The sequence below is a fragment of the Eupeodes corollae genome, chromosome 1 (assembly GCF_945859685.1).
Source record: "Eupeodes corollae chromosome 1, idEupCoro1.1, whole genome shotgun sequence".
Classification (NCBI taxonomy): Eukaryota; Metazoa; Arthropoda; class Insecta; order Diptera; family Syrphidae; genus Eupeodes; species Eupeodes corollae.
This window is the reverse complement of record NC_079147.1, coordinates 70,621,415-70,646,065: the sequence shown is the minus strand read 5'-3', so window position 1 is coordinate 70,646,065 and position 24,651 is coordinate 70,621,415. Positions and strand designations below refer to the sequence as shown.

At 35.4% G+C, this 24,651-nt stretch overlaps 1 protein-coding gene across 1 annotated transcript in view; it reads left to right on the top strand.

Annotated features, from left to right (window-relative positions):
• The window catches only part of LOC129939914 (UNC93-like protein MFSD11), a 56,689-nt gene that overhangs the window by 26,636 nt on the left and 5,402 nt on the right, over positions 1-24,651 (top strand). The gene's annotated exons all lie outside the window — the stretch shown is intronic.

Here is a 24,651-nt window from a genome sequence, read left to right as displayed (position 1 = left end):
GAATCTATGAGCAGCTGCTCCCAAATATGACAGCTGTAGTTTCAAACGGTATTAGCAAATCGAAACCGGTTAGTTGTAATACAGGTGTGCCTCAAGGCTGCATTTAAAGCCCGCTTATCTTTTCACTATTTATAAATGATATTGAAGACTATATCCCTGGTGGTGTTACTTTTGGTGATTTGTCTATTAAAGTTTTGCTCTACGCCGATGACTTGGTGATCTTAACTGATAATGCAGTCACACTTCAGATTCAAATAAACAAATTAAAACAATTTTGTGATCTATGGGATCTGCAAATAAACACCTCAAAGTCGAAGATTATGGTCTTTAGGTCTCAACATCGTAGCATTAGAACCGACCGCTACTGGACCCTCAATGGTTCCAACTTAGAAGTGGTGAAAGAATTTAAATATTTAGGCTACTCATTAACCCATAACCTGAATTTTGGTGTTCACATAAAAGATAAGGTGAGAGTTGCAAATACTGCAATAAATTGTATGTGGTCAAACTTTTTTAATAACAAACTTGTTGATCCTACGTCTAAGTTCAAAGTGTTTGAAGCAACTATCAAAAGCTGTTTGTGTAATGGCAACCAAATCTATGGGTACAAGCAAATAGAAGATATCGAATCTGTCCAAAGATATTTTTTCAAGCGTATCTTTAGACTCCCAACTAACACGCCCAGTTTTGCATCAATATTTATTATGAATTTAAAAGCAAACGCTGATTATATATTGAGGGTAATGCAAAGGTTGGCCAACAATTTGTGTTTTAGATGCCGGTATACTCCATTTAAAGACTGGTATGATTTGGCCTCGGCACACAACTTTCCTCTGTCTCTATCTGTTAATAGTTTAGATACGTGGAGAAGCGCTCTCTACGACTGTACATCTACCATTGATGATCACTCATTCCAAAGCTATCTAGATAGGGCGAGGGAGTCTGTGTCGAGATCAATTTACAGTAAACTTAACCTCAGACTCGGGTCTTCTAATTACTTTAGTGATAAATTTACTGTAATGGAAATGAGCATCATATTTAAAGCACGCACGGGGATGTTAGAGCTTAATCACAGACCGCACAAAACTGGTAACAACCCAAACTGCACTTTGTGCAACCTTAATCAAGTTGAAAACATTTTCCACTTTGTTGCATTGTGCCCAATCTTGCAGGAAATTCGTCGGCTTTATTTTAACAAGAGTTTTCTGTCTCTTGAAGAATTTCTAGGTGTTCTGAATGGAGATAACGGCTGGCGTCTACTCATTCAGTTTTTATTAGATGCAGTTTCATATAGAATCATGTACATTAATATATACAAGAATAATAATTCTATTACAATTTTGTTTTAGCTAAACTAAAAGCCTAAATGACATTTGAAAAATTGCTAATCATTAAATTTCTTGAGATATCTTTCTTTTTTTTTCGTTTTTGCCAAACTAGAAGCCCAAACCGCATTTGAAATTGCAAATTCTTTATGATCTATGTTTCCTTTCTTTTTTTTAGCCAAACTAAAATCTCTAAGAACATTCGAATCAATTGTTTAACACATATTGCCATAGTTAAATGATTGCTGTTTTTGAAAAACTTAATAATTTTGTTTTAGCTAAACTAAAAGACCGAATCAGATTTTGTTTATATTTTTTTTTTATAAATTTATTTATCTATTAAATTAGCTACACCATTAAAACGAATATTTTTTTCCCTCTGGCATTATTCTTTTTCTTTTTTCAATTGCTATTTTCTTTATATAACCAAATGTTTGTACTTTTTCTCACAAAATGTTTAGTTTATAAAAATATACCGGCCGACGGCCCATGAGCCATGCTTGTAATCTTTAGTTTTAAGTTTGTAAATTTTTAAAATGAAGAAATAAAGATGATAATAATAATAATAATAATAATAATAAAGCAATTGTGAAAGTTTTTTTTTTTAAATTTTTTTGACGTTTTAAAGGCCCTATATTCTAAACCAAAGCTTGCTTTTGGGAACCTTTTTTTAGTCAACCATGTCTCTAGAAATGTTAGAGATATCGACTTTTTAAAACATTTAGTGAGTGTTTTTTTTTATCATAGAGCAATTTAAGAAAAAAGTGAAAACAATTATATTATGCCCTGAACGTTCCTATTTTCAAGATTAAAAATAAGTTGGTACCGCCCTGCATTTTCATTACTTACGCATTTAATTTTAAGACTACAGAATATAGTTCATTCTTCTCATTTATTTTTGTCTTTATTAAGAACAATGCATTATGAGATTTTTGAGAACCTTATCAGTTCTCAGTTCAGAATTTATATAAAACTTTACTTTTTTTAGAAATCTTGAATGACGATACTATTACATCGATTAAATTCACAAAGATTGTAGCCTATGTAACTTACTTTCTAGTTTGTGTAACGATTAAAACGTGAGACCATGTAACATTTACATTATCTTTAATCTAAAGTCTAAGTTTTCTTAATTATTCACTTACCTTCACTTTGAAATAGTTGGTATTACACGTACGTGAAAAATGCTTTAAAATATTCATTGAAACTTTCATCATTTCGTGGTAATCAAATATATCTTTTAAATTAAATTCATTTAATATATGTATAAATGGCACCCGTATAAATACTTGTATATAATATGTGTATGCAATGAATATTTGTAAATAGCAAAAGATATTAAATATCAAACGACGACGAATGAATGAACAGACGCAAACGCAACTTACTCTTTGCAAGTTCATCAACCTATAAGTGTTATAGTGAATTAATGATGAACATCAACATTTCACGAAATATCGAATTAAGTTTCATTGATTCAGCGCACTTTAAGTTGGTTCGATGTTTAGTGGTTGTGGTTTTTTGATGCAACTAAGATATTAATATTTATACAATTAATGATTGACTGATTTTGATGTTTTATTTTTTATCCTATTTAATTTTCCTTTCTATTTATTTATCGAATACAATCCGAACGGGGGCGCTTAAATCAACCTTGATCGTTACTACTTTTGATTTTAATACAAGTAAAAGTTAGTCATTGTTGCTCGCGCAAGACTATACATTGATTTAAAGTTTATTGACTTTTAACACATATAGTACATTGACGGACAAAATAATACGACCATTTTTAATTACTTTAAAAATGCCTAAATTTAGTACAGAAACTTAATGTTTAATACTGATGCTTTTATGTTGTAATATTTAAAATACTTATAAAGGTATTAGCTTACACAGTTATGAGCAAAAATGTATCGTTCTGACATAGGTATTGATTTTTTAAAATCTTGTTGTGTTTTCGTGCAAAATAAAAAAAAAGTTAGCTGGCGCAACAGTCCATGAAGAACCAGGGCCTAGTGACTTACAACTCTCAACCATTCCTGTTGTGCGAGTAATGATGTCAGAGATGGATGGGACCTATAGTTTATACGGCTTATTTTTAGAAAACACTTTTCATGACAAGAATTACTCTTTGAGGAGTTGTCAATTCCACGCAAGAGGCAGTACGCGTGAAAACTTTTTTTTTTTATATTTGGTCCAAAATAGTCCAGACCTTTTGTGTTTTCTAGCACCATTAATCACTTCCCACAAGTAATGGGTCCGATTTGTCAAATTAAAAATTTTGACATTTGTCGTTCGACGTTTCAAGGTCTCTAGAGTCGAAATAAGAGACTTTTAGAGATATGTCTGTGCGTGCGGGTATACGTACGTTCGAACGTCCGTACGTTCGGGACGCGTTTTTCGTCGTACATAGCTCCAGAACCGGTAGAGATATCAACTTCAATTTTGTTATACAGATAATAAGGCAGTAAGATGCAAAAAGAAAATTGTGTGTGTGGTTTTTAACAAGATTTTGAGAAAAATCGAATTAATAGTTTTTTTTTTAAATAAAAACCTAAAAAAACATTACTCAAAGTTGTTAAAAATTGATTTTCGACTCAAATAGCTTTTCTAAAATTAAAAATATTGGCCTCAAACTTTTTTATTTCACAGAAAATATTGTTTTGGATATTCAGTAGTTTTTTTTTTATAAAAATCCAACCGTCCGTTTTATCATACCAAAATAAAATCTACAAAAAATAGTACACAAATTTGGTAAAAATTAATGTTGGGTTCTTGATATCTCTCAAATTAATTTCATTCATCCAATTTGTAAAAATTTAAAAAATTGTAAATTAAATTGGTAAACATTTGTTTTCGACTAAAAATCTATTTAACAAAACTAGATTTTCAAACTAAACTATTCCTTTATATGAAAAATATTGTTGGTAATAATATTTTTAAAAATAATTCAGCTAACAACTTTTTTAACCCAACCCTACAAACTTTTAAGCAAGGCAAATCGATAGATGGGATGGCTAGTTACCAGTGTGGGTCGCATCCCAACCTATTTTTTTTATATAAATTAAGACCGAAAATTCAGCAGGCCATTGTAAAGTATCGACTTAATGAGCTACCAAAAACTTTATCTGCTTTTTTTTATTTATTTTTAAAAATGCATTGTTTTTTCTTGATTACGCTATTTATTTATATCTTTGAAAGAGTTAGAGTTATTTAAACATGAAAAGTGGTCCAATTTTAATGTCCTTTAATGTAGAAAAGTATAAATATTATGAATATAAATATAAAACAAAATAAATACAGACAAAATAGTAAATCAAAATTGTTGCCAAACGTGATGCCATAAATCATCTTCAATAGCAATTGGTAATTGACCTTGAATTGAAATCATTTGAAATAATCTGGATGGCTACCGTAAAATTGCTTATCTCTTGACTGTTAAAAAAAGCATAACCTCTGGCGGCCTAGCTTTTCGTGGTTGCATCTTCGCTTGCAAAATGTTTGGTGCACTTTGACATAAATATATGTAGCTATCACTGGAACGATTTCTATGACTTATAGCTTATAGGATATGAAATAAGATGAAACTGCACGCGGTCTCATGAAATCCAGTTATTAAATTGAATTTTATTTGTTGTTTTGCGCAAGAAGGCTCTTTTAACAACATGGACACATCTGCCGACTAGGCAACTTTTTTGCTAGAAGATTCGTTATTAGAGGCAAACCTCAAGGTGGTGTTCTACTCCTTCTCCTCTGGAACGTGGTGGTAAATGAAATACTAACTGGTCGGAGTGTTTAAGGGGCCAATTATACCTATCATTGCTTTTCATCATTGAAAACAATTTTTGGAATTCTTTCGGCAGGTAGTTCATAGCTATCATTAACAAATTTTATCATTGATACAAATTTCCTGATCGAAATCCGCCAACAAATTTTTACTGACAGATATCTGTCATTGGAATTATTTCACATCGGAACACAAGTCAGTGGAACGATTTTTACTTTCAACATAAAAGTTTAGCTATTCAGGAAAATGAATTTTCGTCCGGAAATTAAAAATAAATTTTTAGCAAATAATAAATATGCAATAAAGTTTATTTTTATCAAAAAAATTCTTAGTGTGATTTCCGATCGATCAGTGCACAATTTATATTTCTGATCTAACGGAAACACAGTCAAATATCCATTGAAACATATCTCCGGATTGGATTCAATGATATCTATGTATAAGTGGCCTCTTAAAGTGACGCGGATGACATTGCTATATCAGTTTCAGGATAGCGTCTTAACACCCTAAAAGAGCTCTTGCAAACTGCCTTAAGGCCCAACTATAATAGGCATAAGCAAACATAAGCTTATGTCAAAAACCCAACGATAATTTACTTAAGTTAGCGAAATTACTGCATAGCCATAATTCAATTTTGCTCACGTATCTAAATGTCAGATTTTACTTATGCGGCGAGCGACTGGGATCCCTCTTGCTTAAGTGTGCTTAAGTTAACGAAACTGAGAAAAATTGAACGAAACGGAGCTAGACTCCATTATGTTCACTCGTATTGAGATTCTTTGTATTCGCACGTTTACTTATGCGCGCATATGCTAGCTTATGCCTATTATAGTTGGGCCTTTAGACAATCTTATATCAATGTGGACCTGGTGTTAACCCAAACAAAACCGATTTAGTCCTATTTTCGAGGAAATATAATATTCCACTTGTTAACTCCTCCTATATTAAAAGTATCCAATTAAAGAGTCAAGTTCTCTTTTCTTTCAAAAAAGCGATTGGTATTAAATAAGGCTTACAAACCCGAATTACACAATAGTTGTAAACATCGGAAATCAGACAGATTTTGCTGAATGGTGGGGCAGTATGGTGGATTGTTTAGGAAAAAGCTGTAAACCGCAACAAACTTAATAAAATCCAACGCTAAGTTTGCCTATGCATTACCAGATCGCTTCGCACGACCTTATCTGCGGCACTATGGATACCCTTATCTAATTAACACCTCTGTCTTAGCAAACAAATAGCTGCAAGCTGTGCTATTCGCCTCAAAGCTTTATTGCGGTGGGTTAGCTACAAAATTGATCACTCCGTAATTCTTAAGTACTTAGAACCAATACCAAAGGTGATTTTTGGTCCCGTATGCATAGATGGAGAATGGAGGAGAAGATATAACGACGAAATGTACGGGCTGTACAGCGACTCCGACCTAGCTAACAGTATTAAAGTCCAACGGCTAAGATGGCTGGGTCATGTAGAGCGAATGGACATCAACGCTCCAGCCCGAAGGTCTTCGAAACCAATCCCGATTGACGGTGCAGTAGAGGAAGACTGTGACTCAGGTGGCGCACCCAGGTGGGAGAGGATCTCAACCAACTTGGCGTGCGAAACTGGAGACAGCTAGCTAAGGACCGAGCTGGCTGGAGACGCATGTTGGTTGAGGCCCAGGTCCGCCCCGGACTGTAGCGCCACCTTAAGTAAATAAGTAACGATCAAAAATTAAGTCTCTCGTTCCGCCTTTCCAACCATAATAGTGTGTTCCAAGCCGAACTTTTGGCGATAAAAGAAGTCCGCTATCAAATCTCTGAACTCTGTCTCTATAAACTCTAAAATAGTCCATAACCGTCGATCATCTCTAATGGATATGGCACCACACTTCAATATTCACCTTTGCTGGGTACCGGGCCATAGACATTCCAGAAAATCGTAAGGTAGATGAACTCGCCAATGGTACGATACAACCCATTCTATCACTTTTGGCTGAGCTAATGCTGAATGAAGAAGGCAAACAACAGGTGTAATACAACGTGCTACATCAGGAAAAACATAATTAAAAACAGATTTAAAGCCCTCAAGGTGCTTGCTATCCCTCAGCAGTCATAACCCGGCACTGTATAATAGGAAATCTCTCCACGCTGCTAGGCGTATTCTAAAATGACTTTTGCAGAAGCTGTATGGATGAGGAAGTGGAGGAAACAGTTCTTCACCTCCCTTTTACTTGTCCTGCTCTCTAGCTTAAAAACGCGAGAATTACCTAGGAGAATTCTTCTATAACGATCTAAACGTTTTTTTAAGGAACTCAAACTGGTTTCATTGATCTTAGAAAAAACCTCAAGATTCATGTGGTATCACAGTGGGCAATTATGCTGGGCTAAGTGGGCCCTACTAACTAAGCTAACCTTGAGCAAGTTATCAAAAATTAATTGCTTATTGACCTTCAATTATTGTGTGTAGTCCATGGGCGGGCCTTAGCAGTACATTGGGTTCATTTGTATAAGCTTCCTTCAGCTTTTCCTCAGTATCATCGATCTCTTCTCCATTGTCATCGCTGTCATAACCTTTCGAAACATGTGTGTTCCTTTAATGTCTATTTTGTTTTCGTATAAAAGTGTCAATAGATTCCGGATCTGTTAATAGTAGGGCAAGAAAATTAGACATCATTTTGTTGCTTCTGAAAATACTGAGATATTTTATGAGTTGTTATGCAATTTTTATCTGTAAGGCCGCGTTTCCATTTGCAAGAAAACTTCTGCAATAAGGCTACGTATAGGTATTTTTCTCGTATACAATATACAGGATTTTATCGAATAGAGTAGTGGCAGCAAGTGTTCACACGAAGCCCATGCGGGAAAATCCCGTATTCGTGTAATAATTTTTGTCCGTATATCTCGAATGTATTTTTATCGTATACATAATTAGTAGCTTTATATTATGTCGTTCACACGAACAAAATTTCATCGAATTCGTTCATTACGTTCAACGTTTATTACGTCGTATTTTCGATTTTAAAAAATAAGTGGAATACGTGGATCCATGACTACGATGGTCGGTTGACTACCGACACTCGACAATGCTGTGTTCCCTGCCACGCCTCAAATCCCGTACGTGAAAAAATCGAATCGAATACTTCTCGTATGTAACGCTATCTCGTATTCGAAAAAACCGCATACGCGAAAAAATCGCATCGAATAGTCGCCGTCTAAACGTAGCCTAAATGTCCGATAGTCTATCCGACAGTGAATTGCAAGTGGAAACTACCAAGCAAGTTCTATCGCGACAATACTTTCATAACTTCTTGCGAGTATTTGCAAAGTACAATTAATTGATAGTTTAAACACTTTTGCATCGACTCCCGACAGTTCTTGCAGCTTATCGAAACAGTTTCGTATATCTCGAGCGACGTCTTTGCTTTACATAAAATGAGTTAAATTAAAGGTCAACAGGAGTCTTTCCTTCGGTGATATTGACTTTCGGAATCAAGTGTATTGTTTTTTTTTATAATAGGACCCACTTTCAATATCAAAACTTCCAAATCAATTGCGGTTATGCGACTGAAATTAAAGTATTGCTAAGAGCATCTTCTATATTTAATTCGTTTAATAAATTATAGAAGGCACCAGCTTCCCGTCTTTTCAAAATCCAATCTCGAACCCAAGTTGATCTTTTTTTCTTTTTTTATAATAAAATTATCATAGTAGCTGCTAATCGTTGACGTTTTCTCGCCATGACTTCACAATTTTAAGTAAACAACCAGATTTCTTGCGACATTAATTGCTCTCCTGGTGTAAATACATCTGCAATAAATTGCGACAGTGTAATACGTGAGCTTCTTGCAAGACATTTATTGGAGAAGAAATTGCAAGAATTCATATGAAAATGTAAACGCGACTGCAAGAAACTTCTGCAAGACTTTCGCGAATTGACTTGCAAATGGAAATGCAGCCTAAGGATGACTTAGAGGTCGAGAGGTGAACATTGTCGATCTTCCCTTATTGATTTTCAGTCTCATGATTTCTGCTTTTCTCTTCACCCTTGCTGCCATTTGATGGTCTTCCATGTGCCTATGAGAGAGCAAGTATTCATGTATGCTTAGTCTATATGCTTCAAGTAAGTTGGTAGAGACCATTTTATTCTTCAACCAATAAAACAGAATTGGACCCAGTATGCAGCTTTGTCTGATTCCACTTTTGACTTTAAACTCTTTTGACAAACTACATACTTCCATAAAAGTCTTGACATTTGCACACATCGTAAGTCACCTTTATATAAAAGGTGTTCTATGTATGTATATTCTACATGCTCTGCATTTCACTTATTTTTAATAAGCTTTCAACTGGTTTTTCGATAATTTCATGTATTGAAATTCGAAAAATTAAATTGTGTTTTAAATGCAGGAATTACGATTAGGATTTTTTTTAAGGAGGCCAGCTCCAAACTACTGTTCTTTACGTCAATAATGATATTAAAGTCATATAGGCAGTAAAATAAAAAATTCTTATTGAGTGCCGTTTAAGCCTTGAGCTTTTTTTTACTGAGACTTCAAAATCCTATCACAAAAATCTTAAGAATTTTGAAAAAAAACTGAAAAATCCGTTTGTAATTCCAAATTAAACAAAATTTTCCACTATCATTGATCTTCTGCAAGTTTTTTTTTTTCAATTAAAAAGTTTGTTTGGTTTTGATTGGAATTTGTGATAGAGCTGATTTATTATGGCTTCACTTGTGGCTCGTACAAAACTAGACCATTTCACAGATAATGCTATCAAGTAGCAAATACTCCAGGTGCATCACTCGTACCAATTATACCGTAATCTATCGAAATCATGATTTATTTTTTTGTTCAAAAAGATTATTAGCATTACGATATATTGTGCGGTAAAATTCACAGCACAACTTTCGATAAAATTGTTTTGATTTTATCATTGTAAATAAAACTGATTGACGAATAATAAAAAAAAGAAAATAAATAAAATCAAAGTGCATTTTGACATTAATTATTATCTGAAGTGGTTTTAAAATACCGACACAAGATATTGTTTGACAGTTGCACTTAACTGCTGATAGAATCAATGAACTCTTAGATAATTTTCAATGATTACCTTTCGATTGATTGGTTTTGATAAAATAAACATTATTTAGGTGACTATACCGTGATAATGATAAGAAAACCTAAATTAAACAAATATTTTTGTTTTTGTACAACAAAACACAGTTCGGCTTGCTTTTCTTTCTGTCCATTTTATTATCTTGCTTTCAAACTATCTTCAATTTTTAAATTATATTTAGAACCTGTGTAAAATAATCTTAGCAGATAGTAGACAGTAAAATTTTAGTTTCTATTTACTATCTGTAGAAACTAGGTCAACAAAACTCCAATGTTATTATTTATTATTTTTTGTATATTATGCAAGCACTAAAGGGGTTATGAATACCCTTATAATGATTAAACACAGTGCGAGCAATTAGGAGGGTAGGATTAGAAAGGAGAAATCGATGAACATTGGTTTTGAGCCTGGTAAAGCATTCCACATTCGTGTAGTGCGGCTAAAGAAAGAAAATCTGTACTTAAGAGTACGTCAGAAATTGGGCTCTAGGGTAACTGAAGAGCATTGCTAGCAGTACGGGTATTACGGTTGAATTGTTTAAGGGGAAGAATGCAACTGGATATTTCAATAGAACATTGTTTATAAAAAGACCTTGCGGCAGTGTTCAAGAGAAGCAAATGTCTCGGATTTTCTACAAATAATTCAACAGTAAAAACACATTGATATCTAGAGTAATGCTCCATATTTATGAACTGTCAGCTGTAAAATTTAATGTTAACAGATTTCCATAACACAAAAGTAAGGCAATTAAGGCATCTTATTGGAAAGTAGACTGGAAAGTTTCTCAAGAAAGTTAGTTAGTCAAGTCAATTCCACTTATGCCAAAATGACGGCTTATCATTTAATGTTAACAGATTTCCATAACACATTGGGCAGGTTTAGACGACATAAGGGACTTGAAAGTAAGGCAATTAAGGCATCTTATTGGAAAGTAGACTGGAAAGTTTCTCAAGAAAGTTAGTTAGTCAAGTCAATTCCACTTATGTCAAAATGACGGCTTTAATTTTCTGCACAATTCCATTTTATGTTTTATGTAAATTGGTTCCTTGTCAGAACTTTAATGACCACGCTATTTTCCGATAAGTTGATCACTTGGCCATCGAAATATTGTGATTAGGCACATTTACGTATATTTTGCTTTGGCCCAGAATCAATTCGAGAGCAAATTGGTCATGGAAAATCTCAATAAAAGGATGTGGGCTGCAGATGTCACGGCCGTGTGGCTGATATCGGTTTCCATTGTTTATGTACAGTCGATGGCGCAAAATTGTAGTTTTTTTTAGAATAAAAACGGGTAGACGTGTGTCTTTAGTCTGGCACTACTTTTTTCGGAGTTGATCTTTTTGACAGCTGTCACTTGATGACACATACATTTATTGAAGGAAACTTTTGGTGCGGGCATTACTGTGACGTGGTCTCCAAGATATTGTGATTTAACACTGTTAGACTATTTTGATCGGGTTATTTGAAATCGCTTCGTCTACGGAGGAGCCAGAGCTGATTGACGTCTTAAAACAGTAATTCGGAGCATTATTGCTGAAATACGGCACTAAAGTGGCCAAATACGGCAAATAGTGGACAAAAATTGGGCCTCTGGGTCCGTAGCATTAAATATAAATCACACTTCCAAAAAACACCCTTTGAAAACTGACATAAGCAATTTACTTTTTTTTCACGTTCAATTTAATATAAAATCACAAGATGCCTTTTTTATTTTTCAGTAGGTTTGTTGAGCTTTACCTAGGTTTTCTAAAAACTCCAAAACGTGTTTAAAGATTTCACGTTTAAAAAAACTTTAGAACCCAGCGAATAAGTTTAGTATCGTTACTGTTATTATGTGCAGAATCGAGTTGAAAAAGTTTTGGAATTTTGAAACAGGTTTTTTTATCTTTGAGTTAAGATCTCTCTCGAATCGAAGTTGGGTTGAAATATTTTTGAAATGACGTTTGAAGACTCTGGTTTTACTCGTATTGCATTAATTTCATTAAGGCACCTGTCATCCTGAATTATTGACCTAGGTTTTCGTTGTATAATTTGAGCTAACACCGTTTCCCGAATGCGATCGATTGGATTGAACCTTTTTTTTAATTTGCATTTATAGATGTCAAAAAATGTTAACTAATGACCCGTTTAGCTGATGTTTAAGGAAATAGGTACATTTAGATTAAATAAGGTGCTGGAATGGAATTTTAGACTATGATTGATCAGTTTTCAAAAATTTGCTTAAAATATAAGTATTTTTTTTCAAAGTTGACTTGGAATTAAAATTAATCCTTAAGATTCCTTTCTGCTTCAGCGTGAAAATTGTACCGAATATTAGCAGAGTCTCCTCGTTGATAACGGAATCTCTCTTTTATCAACTCATCTAAAGTGTCCGAATTGTTTGTAGTCTTGGGTCCTTTGTTTGCTGTTGCTGGTTGTTTTCCCTTGTACCAGCATTATCAACCGTTGGGTGAATACTGAACAGGGTCCTTTTCCAGCAGCACTTGTGGGTCACTGATTTTTGGGGCTTGGGAAGAGGTGTTTATCTTGTTCCTGTCTTCAGGCTTCGGTTTGGGCTGGGTCGATGCCTTAATGCTGTCAAGTAGTTTTTCCGCGGCCTCGATCAGCCTTTGCCGGATCCGAGGACTTAGTTTTTTTGGATCTGTTTTGATATGTTTTCGCGAGGTCTATTTAGCATTCTCGATCCTTTTGAAGTCTGAATCCAAATTATCTTCCCTATATTTCTTTCTAAGATGAACCATTTTGTCCATGTTTGGATTAGGCTCATGTTGGCTGTTAGTTTCGGGTATGGTAATGATAGGCAGCAGGATAGCTGAACACCCTATCATCTTTGTAGACCTTCATTTGCAGTTCCTTTCAGAGTTGAGGTCACCATGGCACTTGACATTGCCGAGGTGTTGGACGCAGGCAGGGTTTTCAGCCACGGTGATATTATTGTTGGAGCTTGAGAAGGACTGACAGGCATCTTTCAGTAGAAGATACTCCTCCTCCAATTATATTATTTTTTAAAGTACATGAAATGACTCGTTATTTTTACTGGCACCACTGCTAGGTACAAAGTTTGTTAATTTTAATGTTTAATGAGAAGCATTTATATGTCTGTCGAAATACAAATACTGATCTAACCAGATACCGAGGTACTTCACTACACTTTGGCTCGCTAATCGCTGTCCGTGAATATCAACGATGGCCATCTTGCGCCAATTCTTGCACGTATCCCTCGTGGCCCTAGCCAACGGAGTCCGGAACAGAATTGTCTCCGACTTCTGGACATTCAGTTTCCAGTTGTCGCAATATCGTTGAATCTTGTCAAAATCACGCTGCAAGAGAGTTCTAATAACCTCAACCCTTCGGGCCGTTCTGTACGCAATAAGATCGTCGGCGTACGCAATTGCCCTTGTAAGACTACCTATCAGATCGCTGGTGTAAATGCTGAAGAGCGAATTCAACGCTCCCAGTTTAAGACCATTTTTAAATGAGAATGTTGTGGTAGAAGTTACATTGCCACTTTTGACAACAAACTTTCTACCGTTAAGCATATCATAAAGTACATACAACAATGGTTTGCTTATGCCAAGCCAGTTCAGTTTTAAGAAATACCCTCTAACCATACGGTGTCAAAGGCCTTTTCCAAATCAACCAGAACAGCACCTGTGCATTGTTGTTTGGATTTATTCCATTGGATATCAGAAACGAGTTTAGACGCAGCATAAATTGTGTCATGACCCGCCTTGAACCCGAACTGTGTATCCGGAATTATTTTGTTGTCCGCAGCCCACTTAGTCAGTGGCCTATTGATAATCTTTTCGAAAACTTTGCTGATGCTCGGAAGAAGACTTATCGACCGAAGATTTGACGGGTTGGAGTTGTCCTTTCCCTTTTTCGAGAGAGGATGAACCACAGCGGTCTTCCAATGCATTCGATAAGATGCATTATTCAGTGCATTATTGAAGAGCGTGGTGTAAATTTCACTCGCTCCATCGGTAAATGTCTTAGTACAACGTTGGATATACCATCGACAACTGCTGAATTTTTGTTTTTTATTGAGTTGAAGATAAGCTGAAGCCCAACCTTCGTCACTAACAAGGGACTTGGTCCCGTTTTCTCGGCTATTATGGCATTTGCCAAAGAATCTCCATTGAACCGCATGAAACCGCGGTTCTCAGATCGCTATTGTGTAATATCATTTCGAAGGTAAAAGTTATTAAGTAGGGCTCTGTTTTCCAGGTCGTGGTTGGGTTGAATGCTAACATTCACCTTGTACACTTGCTGGAAAGCAGCTCCCACCGCCTTCACTTTTTCCTTCGGATCTTCAATTATAAAAAAGTCATTGTCAAAGATGGCTTCTTCTGGATCTATTTGCGCTGTCATAAGTACGTCTCGTTCTCTTCAATATTTTGGAGTTTCATACACGGAAGGTCATAATCGTTTTTTTTCCTGAATATCTTGCTGATTTTCGGGAACATACTGTGAACTAACCGGATCTTGAGGTCCCAGTACTTGTAGTTCTCCTTAATCAACAGATTGACATTTTTTATTGACGACTTCAGTGTCCTAACCTGCAAGTCTTGTGGGCATGTAAGTCGTCTGTACAAGTTTTTGGGTCTTTTCAGTAAGCCACTCTTGTGCCTACGTAGTGCGTCAATAGTTTCTGTAAGCATCCATTTGGTCCCGTTGTTCGTAATTTGGTATTGTCCGTTCCATCGTTCCTTTCATTGTTTCGTCCATTTGTTGTAAATGTTGGTCAATTTCTGCATTTGTCAAGTTTCTGTTGTTTGGTGGGGCTATGTCACTTGAGTGAAGTTCTTTCTAGGGCGTTGGTGAAACGAGTTGGTGAAAGCAGTTTCGAGTCCTACGCACTAACCATCTCGCCACGGGTACTACTAGCTATTCATTTTTAATAGACATACCAAACATTTCATTGTTTTACTAAGATCCCTTTTATTACAAACGGGGTACTTGAACACGTCTAAACTGTGACAGTTTGTGAGGAAATGTAAACAAAGGAACACTGCTAATAACTTCAAATGTCAGAAACTAGGACGTCATATGGGTTTAGTAGATTATTTAAAGTTGAAACAGCCATTTTGAAAAAAGAAAGATACTGCAATAGTTTAAAATTCTAAATATCATCCCTTTAGCTTAGTAACTTATTAAAATAGCTCTAAAATCAGTCAGTTTTAAATTTTGCCTTATAAAACTTAAATTTTGTTCAAGCTTTTTTCCCATCTAATTTAAACTTGTTTATCAATTTTAAAATCACGTTAATTAACAATATATAGAGTATAACAAGATTTTTCCATTGTCACCTGATTTCAAGTGAAAATCCCCGAATGTCAAAGTCATTTTAGATTAATACCGAACCGACATTACAGCTTTTATAAAATAAACTTAAAACCTTCTTCTAAGTAACTCGTCAGCTGATTTATTTATAGAATTAATAGTATAATAAAAACTTTATTATCTGCTGGTTGTGTGCATTCGTTCTTATTAAATTCCTTTCACTCGGCTATCCACCTCCAGCATTTCTATTAACATTTAATATGACAAAAGTTCGTTTTAAGTGCGCTAACACCCACCTTTCACTTCATCATAGCCACCATCATCAATATGGGCTGAGCACTGATACTGTTTGATTTGATGCAATTTCAAAGTCAGAACTATAATAAAAATAAAAATAAAATACAAACAATCCCGCGAGGTATTGCAGTTTCTATAAAGCACCCCATTTATAAAAAATATTGTATCTATAAGATACAAAGTGTAATACAAATATAACGATTTTATTATCGAATTTTTGCGCAGCAAAAATTAAATTGTTTGCAAATTAAATTCATAAGGGAATACCCAAAGAGTTGTTAATGCAGTTTTTTTCTTAGTTTTATTTTTCTGATATGCTCCAGTGGCTTTTATACAAGTGGCTTGAAACCTACGTTTAAACTTAAGCGGGGAAACTCGTTTCGAAAGTATTTTTATTTAGTAACAACCAAGGCCGTCGTAAAACCGCAAAAGATAAATGACATTCTCCAAGTAAATAACGTACGTAAATAAGATGAACTTTTACGGTAACTTTCAACTTAATATTTTAGTACAGACAAATTAAAATTATTTATTTATGAATCATTGTTGAATGTTTGGTGTTGATATAGTTTTAAATGTTGAGAATAAATATTTAGGTAGGTATAAAATGTCAATGATCGATTTAATCAAGCGTTAAGTGTGACAACATTTTGATTTTTGATTACGACACGTATCGAAATTGATTAACATGCATTTATTTTTCAACTGAATTAATTACTTTAGATCTTGACCAAGAGTCAAGTGATTTTTCTTATCACTTTATGTAGAGACCTTCGTTGTAGATTATAGTTTTCAATATGTAGTTTTAAAGTTTTGATTAGTTAATTGAATTTGTTTTAAAATTGTAAACATGTTTGCAAATATCTATAAAGTGGTTCTCGTCAAGATTGTATTAAGAATAACATTTTATTAATTTTAATAGGTCAAGTATTTTCTAACAATTCTGAATTTTAATGCGATAACAGAGTAAAAACATAAGTGTTGATTTTTTAGAGATCCTGTTGGCAATGTTATGCATGAAGAGTTGCCGAAAGAGTTATGGAAACGATATTCCTTGTTTTTCTATCTAAACATTCTATAACTGTAAAATATATACCATATTCATATACTTTGCTCTTATAACATAGCTCGAGAATGCATTTAAACGACATTATTTTTCAAACTTTTATGACCTTTTGTTTCGTAAGTAAGAGATTAAACTTAATCTTAGGTTAACTCGTCATGTTTGATAATTTAACCTTGTTTTGAGGTAGCTAGACAGCTTTTTTTTTTTAAATGCAATGCACAAAAGGGTGAGCTAAGACATTCATGAGTGGATTAGAGCAGGGAATCGAGCTGTAAAAAAATGTATATTTATTTTTTACCTTAGACATTAGAACACTTAAAAACCTTCTTTAGCTCGTTCCCGCATCAACTTGTTGCAGCAAGCAAAATAAATAGGAACAAATCCCGTAACACATTCGATATAGCCACAGTTTAGAGCTGCCTTTTTGGTTGAAAACCGAACGACTAAAAGTGGTTCCTAGATGGTAAGCAATAGGAGTGTCGGATCTCAGAAATAGGAGTCTGGCATGTCAGACAAACAGGGTGATTTCATTTACAAACTTCATAACTTTTGAAATCTGTCAATATTTATTTTATATTTAAAAAATAATTAAATTGGGTGGCGCAACAGTCCGTTGAGAACTAGGGCCTATTGACTTACAACTCTCAACCATTCCTGCGTGCGAGTAATGTAATCAGGTATAGAGAGGACCTACAGTTTTAAGTCGAATCCGAACGGCTTATTTTAGAAAGTAGTTTTCATTACAGGAATCAGTCTTGGAGCATTTGTACACGTGAAAAAAATGTTTCTTGATGTTTTTTCTTAATAAACTTTAGCTGTAAAATATATTTCCTATATGTAATCCTGACTGACAGAAGAGCTAAATTTTTCAAAAAGTTTACGTTTGGCTAACATAAAACAAATACTTACTTACTTATTTAAGGTGGCGCTACAGTCCTGTGTAAACTAGGGCCTCACCCAACAAACTTCTCCATCTAGCTCGGTCCCTAGCTAGATGTCTCCAGTTTCGAGCTCCAAGTTGGGTGAGGTCATTTTCCACATGTGCGCGCCCCTAATCCGCGGTCTTCCTCTACTGCGCTGTCCTGTGGGTGTGGATTCGAAGACTTTCCGGGCCGGAGCATTGGTTTCCATGCGCTTTACGTGACCCAGCCATTTTAGTCGTTGGACTTTTACTCTTCTGGCTAAGTCTACATGGCTGTACAGCCCGTACAGCTCTTCGTTCCATCTTCTCCTCCACTGCAATTCGATGTATACGGGACCGTAGATCACACAAAGAACTTTTCTCTCGAAGCGACCCAAGGTGCTTTCATCCGCTTTTGTCATGGTCCATGCTTCTGCACCGTATAGCAGGACGGGGATGATAAGGGTCTTATATTGCAACACTTTGGTCCCTCGAGAGAGGACTTTACCACTCAATTGCTTTCTTAGTCCAAATAAACAGCGGTTAGCAAAAGTTATTCTGCCTAGGTAGACGAAGTCCTTGGCTACCTCAAAGTTACGTCCGTCGATTGTGACGTTTTGACCAAAACGTCGGTGTTGTATGTCCTTTCTAGACGACAGCATGTACTTTGTTTTGCCCTCATTAACCGTTAAACCCATTTTTGCCGCCTCTGCCTCAATACTCACAAAAGTCCCATTGACATCACGCTGAGCAAACAGACGAGTTTGGCAGGGATGCCAAAACTAGACTTGGCTCTATACAGCTCGTCCCTGTAGATGCTGTCATATGCGGCCTTGAAATCGATGAAAAGATGGTGGATGTCGATTTAGTGTTCTTGGGTTTTTTCCAGGATCTGCCGTAATGTGAATATTTGATCAACTGTGGGCTTTCCTGGTCTAAAACCACACTGATAAGGATCTATCAGGTTGTTGACGATGGGCTTTAGACGTTCACATATTACGGTAGAGAAGATTTTATAGGCGATGTTAAGTAGACTGATTCCTCTATAGTTGGCGAAGTTTAGAGGGTCTCCTTTTTTCAGGATCGGGCAAACAATACTGAGGTTCATGAGGGCATGCTTTCTTCCGACCATATCTTACAGATAAGTTGGTGCATGCTCCTGACCAACTTATCTCCAGCTGCTTTAAAGAGCTCGGCATTCAAGCCATCCGCTCCAGCGGCTTTATTAGACTTCAGCTTAGATATGGCAATATATGCTTCTTCTAAGTCAGAAGTCGGGATTGTTGGCTTTCGTCGTCTATGTTGAATGGATCATCCTGCCTGCCAGCGGAATTCAGTTCGTCGTCGCCGTTGTACAGTCGCAGAAGTCGTCCTTCCATATTCTCAGCATTAACTGCGGTTCCACTATGATGTTTCCACTTTCGTCTTTGCAGCCTTCGGTTCTAGGTTTATGTACTTGTGAATTTCGTTTCACCTGTTCATAAAACTTTCGAACCTCATTCCTGCTTTTATACCTCTCAACATCTTCGACCGCACGCTTCTCATGCCCTCTCTTTTTCCTTCTGAGAAGTCGGCGTTCCTCTCGCCTCTTCTGCTCATAGAGCTCACGAGCAGCTGTCGTTCTTTTATGCAGCGCCGCTTTGAGTGCCTGTCGTTTGGCTGCATTTGCCTGACGACATTCCTCATCAAACCAGGGGTTCCTTGTTGGTGGCTGTTTGAGACCCAACACATCAGAGGTGGCTTCTCTGATTGCATCTTGTCATTGTTGCCACTGGTTTTCAATACATTGTGTTGGCGGCAGAGAACTTTGAGAGAGGTTACTTGTAACTCGATCGGATCTCTGGTGATTGTAGCCGTTCGACGTTGTACCTTCTCCCAGCACCTCCCTGTTTTGACTTGGGTCTGGAAATCCGAAATGCTACCTTGGCTACAACGATTTAGTTGTCCGAGTCGATGTTAGCTCCTCGGAAAGTTCGTACATCCATAATGCTGGAAGCGTGTCTGGCGTCGATCGCAATATGGTCAATCTGGTTGACGGTAGATTGATCTGGAGAAGTCCAAGTGCCTTTGTGGATGTTGAGGTGTGGAAAACGCGTACTGGCTACCATGACGTTTCGCCCCGCAGCAAAATCTATGAACCTGAATCCGTTGTCGGAAGTGTTGTCGTGGCTGTTCTTCCGGATTATTCAACCAAAGATGTCTTCCCTTCCTAGCTTGGCATTAAAATCGCCCAGGACAGTTTTGATATCGTAGCTAGGACACTGCTTATATGTTTTGTCTTTCTCTTCTGTGGGGGCGTGTACGCATATCAGGCTAATTTTGCAGAATTTAGCCTTGATGTGTATGGTCATGAGACGCTCATTGATGCACCTACAGCTCAAGACTTCTTGCCTAAGTCTGGCTCCAATGACGAAGCCGCATCCAAATAAACGCTGTTGCATTTCGGGGTAGCAGTCACCATAGTAAATATCGCAGTTTTTCATTTTCTTTTTGCCCGGCCCATCCCATCGTATTTTCTGGATGACGGTGATGTCTGCTTTATAGCGGTCTAGGGCCTCCGCTAATTCTTCCACGTGATATCCGAAGTTCGTTGTCCTTAGTTCGTTTGCGTTGGTTGTCAACAGTAAATACGTCCGTATCCGAGGCTTGTTGGTGCTTCGCAACTATGAAAGCTTTTACGTGGCCAGGAAGTCACCCCGTAGGCACAACCCCAAACATGGAGGGCCAGATTCTAAGTATAATTCCAAAGATGGAGAGTCGGATAAAACCGCTCCTTATAGGTCTGGGCTCCGCATAAGTCGAAGAAGTCCTATAAGGTGTTCACTAAGTAGTTCAACCTTACTGGAACTGTAGACGCCACCGTTGATTCCATCTCGGGAATTCCTCCGCTGCCGTCTGGATAAGAAGAGGTGCTTTAGTGGAAACACCTCTCCCCCTCTCAATCGTTTGCTGCCCCCAACAACTTTCCACTGGGGTTGGAACCCAATCTCCAGTTGAGGTACTAGGCACCCGATGTTCACCACGGGGACATGAGAGTAGGAGTTGATAGACAGAGGTTGGTTTTGAGAAAAACTTGTGGGCACTTGTGTCCTCTTGAATGCACATGTCTACCATTTGAACACTTACATAAAAGAAATTAAAAAAAATAAAATGCATTTTTAAATTTCATTTATTTTTAATTCAACTTTCTGTTTTTACTTATACATATATACATACGAGTACGTATGCTATCAAACAGTTACTGACTAAAAAATCTAAACCAAATCAAAAAATAAATTAATTTATGGTGATTTTTGTATATCGTTCTTTTGACAGATATAAATGAAAAAATATTGATTTGTTTTACCAATCGAAGTCCCCCTAAAATATTTTAAATACGTATTTTCTTATAATTCCTTAAGTAAGTCTTAAGCGCAACATTTTAAACAACCTATTGTCGAGGGTTTAACAATTTACTAGTTAGAATTTGCTAAATATTACTAGAAAATTGCTAATAAAACAAGAATCCAAACATGTCTAAAAAGTGACAGTTCGTGAAAATAAACAAAGCAAATACGCTTAAACGGACCTTTTAATTGGAATTCTCTGTTTTTTCTGTTAATTGTACAGATGTCATACGGATTTAGCAAATTGCTAAAAGTTAAAGTAGTCATTCCGCGATTTTAACATAAGCAAATTGTTAAGAGAAAGTAAAATGTTAAAATCGTTTAAAATTAGGTAAATTATCCTTTAAGTTTAGTAAAATTGCTTAAAATGTTTTTATCATTTTACGAAATCATGTTAAATTTTGCGTTCATTTTATTATTGTACGAATGTGCCTAAGTTTTAAATTAACAGATAATCATTTTAAACCTAGTATCTATTTAAATGGCTTTCACTATATTTAGGTAATCAAAAACTATTAACTCCTTCTTAACTTAACTTTAATATTTTTTTTCTAAACTAATGTCATTGTAGAACTTTTACGGCAATTGAATATAGTCCTACGTTTCAAATAAATAATCACGTAATAACAATAACCATTCTTAAACTCTTGAATGCTTTTTATAAATTATTTTTATTACTTAAACATTTTTAATTCTTTTTTTTGCATTCCAAAGAAGTCAAGTACTTTTGAAAGAAGTCAGAAGTCCTTTTGAATGTTTTGAAGTATTTGAACATTCTTTTGATTTTAACCTTGAAGTCATGCTATTAAACTGCTTTGATTTAATGCAAGTAATATCTGCAAGAGCGCCGACACCACTGTCCGCTTTTTTGAAAAATGCGTCTTCAGATACGTTGAGTAAGATAAATTGTTTCTGCGATTAAACGTGATTTGAAATTCAAGTACCATTATCATCACATCACATGTGTTAATAAGTACTACATTGTTACGAATCAAAAAATATATGAGAAAAATAAAGTAAAATATTTAATCAGGTGCAAAATGACGCATAAATCGATTTGAATCGCAAATGAGAATAAACAAAATAGTATTTGCGTTCATAACCTAAATAAATTTAAAAGAAAAAAAACAAACTATAAAGTCTTTTGTTTATAGTGGGACATTAACCTTTTATTTTTGATTCATCACTATAATTTTATTGTAATCTTGTCATATAAATTTGTATATTAACTTTTTTTCACTTTTTTTGAATTTCACGCGATTTTTATGGTGCAACTTATTTTGCTTGCGCTAAAAAACAAGGCGTCACAAGGTTATACACAATTTTAGTATTCGAAACATATCATGGTCGTTTTTTATAAGCGGAAGTATTTTTTTTTATTTGGTATTAGAACAGGAAGACACAGATTAGGATTGAAACAATCAACGCATTTATGTTTATATTATTTTATTGTTTTTAAGACGACGCGACGTGTTTGTTTTCTAAACTATTTTGTTTTAAGATGAGAGTTATCTTTCAATAAATTTTATAAGAATTTAAAATTAAAAATTGAAAGTTTTGCATTTATTAGTAGAGTAAAATATTCAAGTTTTGTTTAACATCTCGCCTGTGTTCTTAAAAGTTAGGCACAGGAACCAATACAATTTATTAGGAATCTTGAATACTTGATAAAGTAAAAAGAAGTTGATAAGTACAAGTTCTCGGTACGGGTATACTTAAATTGATGAAGTACCAATGAATTGTACTTGTTATTGTACAGCAAATGCTTTCGCAAACTCTTACTCAGGGTCAGTAGAACATGTGATATTTGTCAGGTGAAAACCCTTGATTGCTTTTTATGTCGGTGATTTTTTCTTGCTTGAAACAGTTCGGGATACCTTTTAGACAGTCCAGATGGACTTTTCATTAAGACATACAGTTTAATCCACACAAAATGGGTTTTAACATCGAATAATTGAAAACTTATTTTGATGGACAGGATATATGATTAAATAGTATTTTCTAACAATGCTAAAAGCTCAGAGCCATTGAACGACATTCAGCGGATGTTGATGATTCTGTCTAAATACTTAGCTGATTTATTGAGTTTCAACGAATCTACCACTGCAAACGAATAGTAAATACAACGGGGCTTTTCACACCAAGTCCAAAACCCGGTTTTCGCGAAATTATCGGTTTTCGGCGAAAACCTACATCGAAAACTCCAGTTTTGCCATACATTTTTGGTAAACCACAAGTTTTATATAAAACCTCTCGAAAACTAGTTGGAATTCAAAATTAAACTAAACAAACAAACCTTTGGAAACATTCAGCGCTCAAATTAATGAAAACGAAACAGCTGATGGTTGCTGTCAAAACAAATATTTCATTTTGAAATCAATTTGGTCGTGGCTAGAAAAATTTGCGCCACAACATTCCACAACGTGGGAATCGTTGTTCCAGTCAATAAAACCACAACAGTGGGCTATCGCAACTTAATGAACAGCCTGCCAAAATCAAGAAGAGGTCCTCAGTGCATTGAGGACAAACTAGGCGAGTCCTCAAAGGAAGAAGCCAAAGAGATAGTCATGGAGCAATAGTCATAAGCTCAGTATTTTGGGTTGAATTTGTTGTGATAGAAGAAGAAAATGTTTTATATAAAATGTATTTTTATTGTAACAGTTTTGTTAATTGTGGATTTTGATATATTTTCTACACAATTAGTTTCTCCTTAGTGAATTGTTTAAACCGGTTGAAGTGAACTAAAAGGATAGGTGCAGCCAAGCGAGCTTGTAGTTCTTGTTAGTTCATGTCTTGAGCCCATTTCACCCGTCAACAGAACTTAAGTTGAAATTATTACAATAAGTTTCTTGAAATCCAACCATGTGTTGAATCAGCTGTTCTGTCACATACCTACATACCCCAGAATTTCTTGGATACCATTGGATTACTTTTTTGACATCTCAGCTGTTATTTTACATGTAAAACACTAACAAAGAGGTATCCGAATACCCTATCTGCCTGACATTGAACGTAGCCATTGACTTTATAGAAACAAGGGACAACTCCGTTCTTTGAACTTAAATGTACATCAAGGCAACTTGTTAGTTTTGCAAGTGTCATAAACTTCAAACTCGGAACTTAACTTTACTAACCTCTACCTCCAGTTGACCGTGCAAAAACTACCAAAAACTGAATTGTCTACAAAATCCCTCTCAGACAAGCTATAATTCCATTTCCGACCTGAACCGACAGGAACCTTTAACATAAAACATCAAATAGAATTGTGCAGAAAACAAATAAAATATAGAGTTATAAAGTTCAGCTCTCGTTTCCATTAAAAACTATTTAACTGTCATTTTGACATGCAGTGGTTGTCAAAAGTATTTACACACATTTTAATTGAATCAAAAGTATTTACACAAAGCAAATTAGCATTTATTTTTTCATTTAGTTTGAGTCAGAGCAGTCTTTGAGTTCTATTGCCTTCATAACAGACCAAATGTGCTTTAAAATTTTATAAAT